The 6,949-nt window shown below is 43.0% G+C and overlaps 1 non-coding gene and 1 pseudogene across 1 annotated transcript; one reads left to right on the top strand and one right to left on the bottom strand.

Annotated features, from left to right (window-relative positions):
* Positions 1-899: 899 nt before the first annotated feature.
* On the bottom strand, positions 900-3,794 carry LOC147818510 (uncharacterized; annotated as a pseudogene).
* trnag-gcc (transfer RNA glycine (anticodon GCC)) lies at positions 1,304-1,375 on the top strand. Its single transcript has one exon. It is a non-coding gene; the product is annotated as a tRNA-Gly (tRNA).
* Positions 3,795-6,949: the final 3,155 nt, after the last annotated feature.

The raw sequence follows: 6,949 nt of genomic DNA, 5'->3' as shown, positions 1-6,949 counted from the left end.
AGTACTCAGTGCGGCGAACTCTGGAGCGCCGGTGCTTTAAGTTTTCTTTAACTTGTGGCACAAAGCTGTAAGATTTTGAGTAACTGAAGAAAGAACATTCAGAGGCATTGTCACTGTCTGAGTTAACATGGTCAGAGATGACGTGGTCATTGTCCAGGTCTTAGTTTTCCAAGTGTGGGGTCCTCATTAAGGCCGTTGCTGTCACTTGGTTGGCGCTCTAGTGCCGACTTTGTATGTGCTTAGCCTTGGATACAGGCACCCTGACTTTTGTGTGAGGGACAACTTGGCTTTTGTGTCTTTATAACATTGAGATATCTTTTCCATTTTACCATGGAGATTTTCCCTTGATGTCGCCATAAAGGGAGATGACACTTCCCCCCAGTTGGGTGACACTCCCCGAGCTAGGTGTGTATTCACAGTCAGACAAACAGTTCAGCCAGAGACTAATGGCCCTTTTAGTTGGCATCTCATGGATGTTGTCACAACAGATGATAAAGGAAGATGTTATGATGATAAAATTGGTTACCAACCATTCAGAAACGTCCTGCTGCAGTTGTAGAGTTTGAACTTCTTCAGCAGCCTCTCCCTCTGGGTCAGATTCTGGATAAAAGTCGTGCGGTTAACCAAAGCGCTTCCGATGCCAGGTCGCCAGTCACGGTCACCGTAAACAAGCATTGGTATTATATCTATGTTTAAAAATGGGGGATGTGTACCAACAGGTAGAAATCATGAGGATTATTAACTGAACGGTGAAGCTGCGTTTGCCTGCACCTCAGGTCCTCTGTGAAAGGCCCGAGAGCCGTCAAGATATCAAAGTAGAAATACAACCAATATCCTCTCAAGGGTAAATGTACTTTATCTGGAGGAAATGGTCGGCTGTCCGATGTTTGAGAGATTCTCTAACATCCAGGTCTTAGTTTTCCAAGTGTGGGGTTCTCATTAAGGCCGTTGTTGTCACTCGGTTCGCTAAGGTTCCTGGATGTTGTCACAACAGACGTTAAGAGTCGTTGGGCTACCTGGATAATTTTGGGATAATTTTACATTGTGGTAACAAAATATATTTTGGAACAATGGGCTTTTATGTAAGAATTACACAACTGCAATGTACCAATACCACAAACAGCAGCACAGGCAAACTTACAGAAATGGTGGGAAACCCACCACCCTCCCAATATGACACCAGATAGGAGTTGACTGAGGGACTTTACAAAGCTATTTCACTGTCAGACAAACAATTCAGCCTGAGACTAATGGTCCTTTTAGTGGTCGATTCACTACAGTTGTAAAAATCCTATGCAGGCAGGCATTGGTGGTTCAGTGGTAGAATTCTCGCCTGCCACGCGGGAGGCCCCCGGTTCGATTCCCGGCCAATGCATTGAGGCTCACTAAGATTATAGCACCATACTATTCATTGGTAAAGCCAACCGCTGCTCTCAAAGCAGTTGGTGTTGTAGTTGGCACATGATGATAGCAGTCGAAGTAGTCTTTCTTGACACACCAGCACTCCAGTTCCAACGTTGAATCTGCATTTCCTTGGATACAGGTACCGTGACTCTTGTGTGAGGGACAACTTGCAGAAGTTTTTCCTGGCTTGTGTTCAAAGAAGAACTGGTGTCAAAAAGTTTTGCCAGGTGCTTCACATAGCGGGATATGTGCAACCTGGTTGTGGGGTGCGGCAAGCTGTTGGGATCTGAGGCAGACCGATGAATCATGTCTGCATACTCCTGATCCACATGCTGCAGCATTTCCTTCTCCCCATGGTACTTCTGCAACAAGCCGTTGATCACATCTTTCATAGGTGGCGTCCAGCGTGTGTGGTCCAACACAAAAACCCGGCCACCTGTTTTAATGGGTCCGGTGCGGGCACCTCTTGGCGTGGACCTCAGTGGCAGGGGCAGGGCATGTGAGATTTCTGGAATACAATAAAGCAAAAAGAGTTCCTCAGTTAATCATGTCATTACTTTATAATATACAGCAAAACTTTATACACATTGGTACTGGATGTTCCTGGTCATCTTCTGATGGCAGCTCCTGCCTGATCAACCACAGAGAAAGCAGCGGAGAGGAGCTGGCAGAAAGTACTGAACAGAGGATGATGCTCAGAGGTGCACTCCTGTGTAAAGCGCCTCAGGCAGTGGAACAAGTCCAGTTTCACAACCATGTTGGGGATGTAACGTGCCCGTGACGTACAAGTATTTGCCAGTGGTCCAGAGGTGGCCGCAGCAATAATGGAGGGAGTAGTCTTCAACGCATCCCATTGTCGATGTTCACCAGGAATGGAGTCCGGGATCTTAAACAGAGCACAGCATTCTCTTAAAGGAAGGCACAAGGATTTAGAGCAATATGACTCAATGAACAAGCATGCAGGTGTTAGTATTCAAGACGGCTTAATTTGAAACAAGATGTATGTAGAACAACAGTGCATACTCACCATCCTTGCTGTTGGAATCAGTTCATCATGGCAGGTATCAATTCATAGTCCTTAGGACAGTCAGTATAACTCCAGCATAGGGCCGGATTGTTAAAGGAACATGGCCAGAACACAATCAATATGATTAAAATCAAGGTTCAGTTTTGGAGGGCATTTCATCATGTAAAATAATTGTACTCCAGTCCTGAAACCCTTCATTTAGAAACCTGTCTTTGCTCCTGATGACCCTCCTGGTGTGGGAGCTACTGCTTCTGCTGCTGCTGATACTGGCACAGCAACTGGTTACAGACAGACAAAGAGAAATAAATAGAAGAGACATTAGATTATAAACAGACTTAACCATTATCAAGTCTGACATTTGGTCAATGTAATAACAGTGTGCTTACAGCGCTGCACTTGTAGCTTAGAGGGTGTTATGTTCAAAATCGCTCGTTCCATCTCGTCATCCTCATCCATCGCTGTGGTGCACACAACAATTAGAGTGTACATCAACAAGAATTAGTTTGCCCAGTTTAGGATAGATTAATAACATTTGTCACATGTAATGTATATTCCAATATAGATGTATACGAGAAAGATTTAAATCACTATTTTTGGCAAGACATAAGTACTAACCTTACATTCCATGTAAGAAATGTGAGTAAAAAATATGAATAAAATAACTTACCCATGGGATTGGCAGGGGTCCTTGGGCCATGCTCAGCCACTGCGGAAGCCGTGGCAGTTTGCTGCCTCTTCCGCAGGTACTGCTGCAGCTTGCCCATGCGTGTCCCTGGGGCGTAGCTCTTTCCCAGGATGAAGTTTGTATAGCCATCACCTCTGCTATCCCATATCTCCTTCCAGGTGCTCTTGGCCCGGGTGCCAAAGCCAACCAGCTGGTCACCTTCTGCTGAGGCTGCTGCAACACCCACTAAGCTGGCCTCATATGTTATTAGGGACTGGATTTCCGTAAAACCGAGAGCATAATGAACAAATGACCATAGGCTGTCCCTGCTATGCCCTTATGCCATACAGGTACTCTGATCCCTCCTCCTTTTGGAAGTTCTTGATGAGATACACAGTGTATCCTATATCATTCATCAAAAGCCGCCTAAAGGACTACCCTTTATTCTTCCCAAACTGTAGGATGTAGTCTCCAAGCACCTCTGTCATGTCTGAGGCACCCCCCCCCCCCCCGACAGACAACAGCCAGAGCATTCTGCCGCACCAGGTCCTCCCTCATGGGTGCAGACTTGTCCTGCAGAGCGGGGTCATCGTTGATTCGCCTGGCTTGTTCAGACGGGTGCTGGAGGAGAAATCCGAGTGGTCCCTTGCGGAACACCACACAGCGTTTCCCTGGGAAGAATAGCACTTTCTTGTGCATCTTGACCTCATGACATCAAAGTGTAAGAATCGTAGCGAGTCTATTGACTTGTCTTGTCTCCTATGAGGTTTGCGTGGAAAAAAGGTTTAGAGAAAAAAATAAAAAAAACGAGAACAGCGCCACCAAGTCATAGTGGCCAAACATATATTACATCTGTAGTGGTTTTAAAACTACCATAGGGAATGAATGGGAGACGGTTTAGGGCGATTAGCAAAAAAATTCCCGCATCCCGCGCGTGAGGCCGGGGTTTAATTCCCGGCCAATGCAACGCATGCTCTCACTGAGCACTTTATTAGGAGCACTATACTGCTTCTGAGCCTTTGTCACAATGGACAGTCAGTGTTCTATGTGGTACGTGAGAGCAAATAGCCAGTACACACAGTCGAAGTAGTGTTTGTTGGGATACCAGTGCTTCAGTAATGCACATTGTATCTGCTTTTCTTTAGGCACGGGCACCCTAACCTTTGTGTCCGGGAAAACTCATCTTTTGTGTCCGCGTTACACTGACAGATCTTCTAGATTATTCCCATCTAATTTAACCATGTCGTTGGCCTCGTTGGCGCAGTAGGCACTGCGTCAGTCTCATAATCTGAAGGTCATGAGGTCAAGCCTCACACAGGGCATGACTTTTGCTTCACACATGCTTTTTCTGCAATGGCATGAAGTCATGTACAATGTGCACTGTGAAGAATGGCAAAACATCATAAAGGTATCCAAGTTGCTAGCAACAATACTCAGGTCCCCTTCGTCTTTCAGACGTTGATTGACTGGTATTAAGGGACCAAAATAGTGTCAAGAAAACGTTCCCCTCACCAATATACCACGACGTAGCGTTACCAAGTTTTACAGCGATTGTCTAATATTTTCTATTTACAAGAGTTTTTACTGTCTCACAATTTTGAAAGTGGTAAAATACTCGTCTTTTGTGTCTGCGTTACATTGACAGATCTTCTCGATTATTCCCGTCTAAGTTAACCACGTCGCTGGCCTCGTTGAAAGGCCAGAAAAATGTTATTGCCATAGAAAAATGTTATTGCTTAGACGTAGCGTTACCAAGTTTTACAGCGATTGTCTAATATTTCTATTTACAAGAGTTTTTACTGTCTCACAATTTTGAAAGTGGTAAAATAACCCAGAGTCTTACTAAACTTAATTTTATCATTGTTGGTGAGAGATTCTCAGACATCCAGGTCTTGGTTATACAAGTGTAGGGTTGTTATTAAGGCCATTGCTGTCACTCGGTTTGTTATTGCGAGTGGAATCATTGGGTCACCTGGGGCCAAGGGTGAACGACAGACATTGGAGTAGGTTGATTTCTTATTGTTTTTCCCAAGTGATTTCGTCATTCAAGTTGTTCAGGCAACACTTTGTAGATAAGTCATCAAGCTTGGGAGAAAAGTTTAAACCCTGTTTCTTTTCTTACCTCTTCTCACCTGGCCATTGTTGTACAAACATACAGAAATGCCCTCTTTCTTGCACATGTTTCTTGATTAGAGTATTCAGTTTAGGATTGACTGACTAATTGGTCACAGCATGATTGATTGATCAGTTGGTTGTAACTGTGAGCGGCTAGGGACTAGTATAGCATGTTACCCAGTCCTCCACTTCATGCATACTGGGATGGCACCCACCCCCCCTGTGACCCAGCTGAAATCCTTGTCTAAAGCTTCATGTTCAGCTTGAACACTTCTACTAGAACTGGAAGTTAATTTTCCCAACCCAAAGAGAGACATGCAATCCAGAGTAAAGTAAAAACATAAAAATGCACAAAATGTGTTGCTGTTTTGAAAAGTTATTTTGTAGAGTACATCTTTTTTAACTATAGTCATGTATTTTTTTCTTCCATATCTGCAATCTGCTCTTTCGTTTGAACCAGGGAAGGAATAGAAACACCACAATTACAACCATACGCCATCTTTAAAGATAAGTGCTTGGTGAGGGCAAATTGTTTTGCTGTGAACAATCTTCCACTTGTAATTTCACAGGAGAAAATACAATTAGAGTTAAGAGGATCAGATGCAGCTGTATATCTCAGGTATTTTATCCAGATGTCATAAGTGTGTTGTTTTACATGATCATTAAACAATTGAAATGTAAAGAAACACATCTACATTTTTCATATATGATTGGATAATGCACTTTGTACAGATATGAACAGCATAACAATCCCCAATCAAATTAAAAAAATCATTGCAATATAATTGCCATGATCAGTGCATCTGCTCGAGGAGACAAAATAAATCCCTACAAGTCTAACCTTTAAATTTATGGTGAACTTTGTCATGTGAATTTGCACTGTTGACTGTTAGCATGCCATCTTGGCAATGCTGACTTAATAGGGGACAGCAGAGTCAGAGAGTCCAAAATACAGGAGGTTATTAGAGGTAGAGTGGTATTCAAGTGTATTGCACTGTTCACTTTTATCCAACCTCATCCTATACAGTTAATACACAGGAGTTAATTGTACAAATACATTCTTTGGATAAACTGCCTGCAATTATTGTGCCATTAATGTCCAAGCTAAGCTAATGAGCTAACAAGTTTGCTAACTGAATGTTGATAATGTCTGTTAGTAGGGACAGCTTTATCTTCTATCTTCAATAACTTTTTATTGGCAGAAATGCTGTAAAATGACAAAATACAAAGGGGGAGTAAACAGATTAGTAGAGAGAAAAGAATTTAATGGTTAGTTCACCAGCTACATCAGTTCACCAACCCGTAGTCAATAGGTAACAAATCCCACCTTTATGTCATGGATAAGCAAATGTGACTTTGTAGTGTTACAGTGGGTTATATTGTGCAGTATGGAGTTAGAACAGGAACACGCTGGCTGCGTGGCAGCTGCAGAACATCTTGGTTTTCAGTTTGGTGCCCATGTAGTTAGAGTGAACACACAGTCTGGGTGAGGTCGTGTGATTTAGAGATTTGGCAATTTACAGATTTTCATGTGTGGCGTGTCTCCCAGCAGAAATAGACAGAGGAAAGACCTGTCATAGTGACATCATAGCAGCAACATCACATAAAACTGACACCTTTCACTATAGTTTCTCTGTCTAGGCTGAATCAGAATGTGACACAGACATGAAACATTTTTTAATAACTTTAACATTTGGAGACAGTGGCATTTTTGTGTCAAATATAAATCAGAAATTAAG

This window comes from Seriola lalandi, unplaced genomic scaffold (assembly GCF_002814215.2).
Source record: "Seriola lalandi dorsalis isolate HSWRI2012SDOR001 ecotype SW California unplaced genomic scaffold, Sedor1 jcf7180002054571, whole genome shotgun sequence".
Classification (NCBI taxonomy): domain Eukaryota; kingdom Metazoa; phylum Chordata; class Actinopteri; order Carangiformes; family Carangidae; genus Seriola; species Seriola lalandi.
The sequence above is the reverse complement of the archived record's forward strand: the minus strand, read 5'-3'. Positions and strand labels throughout refer to the sequence as shown.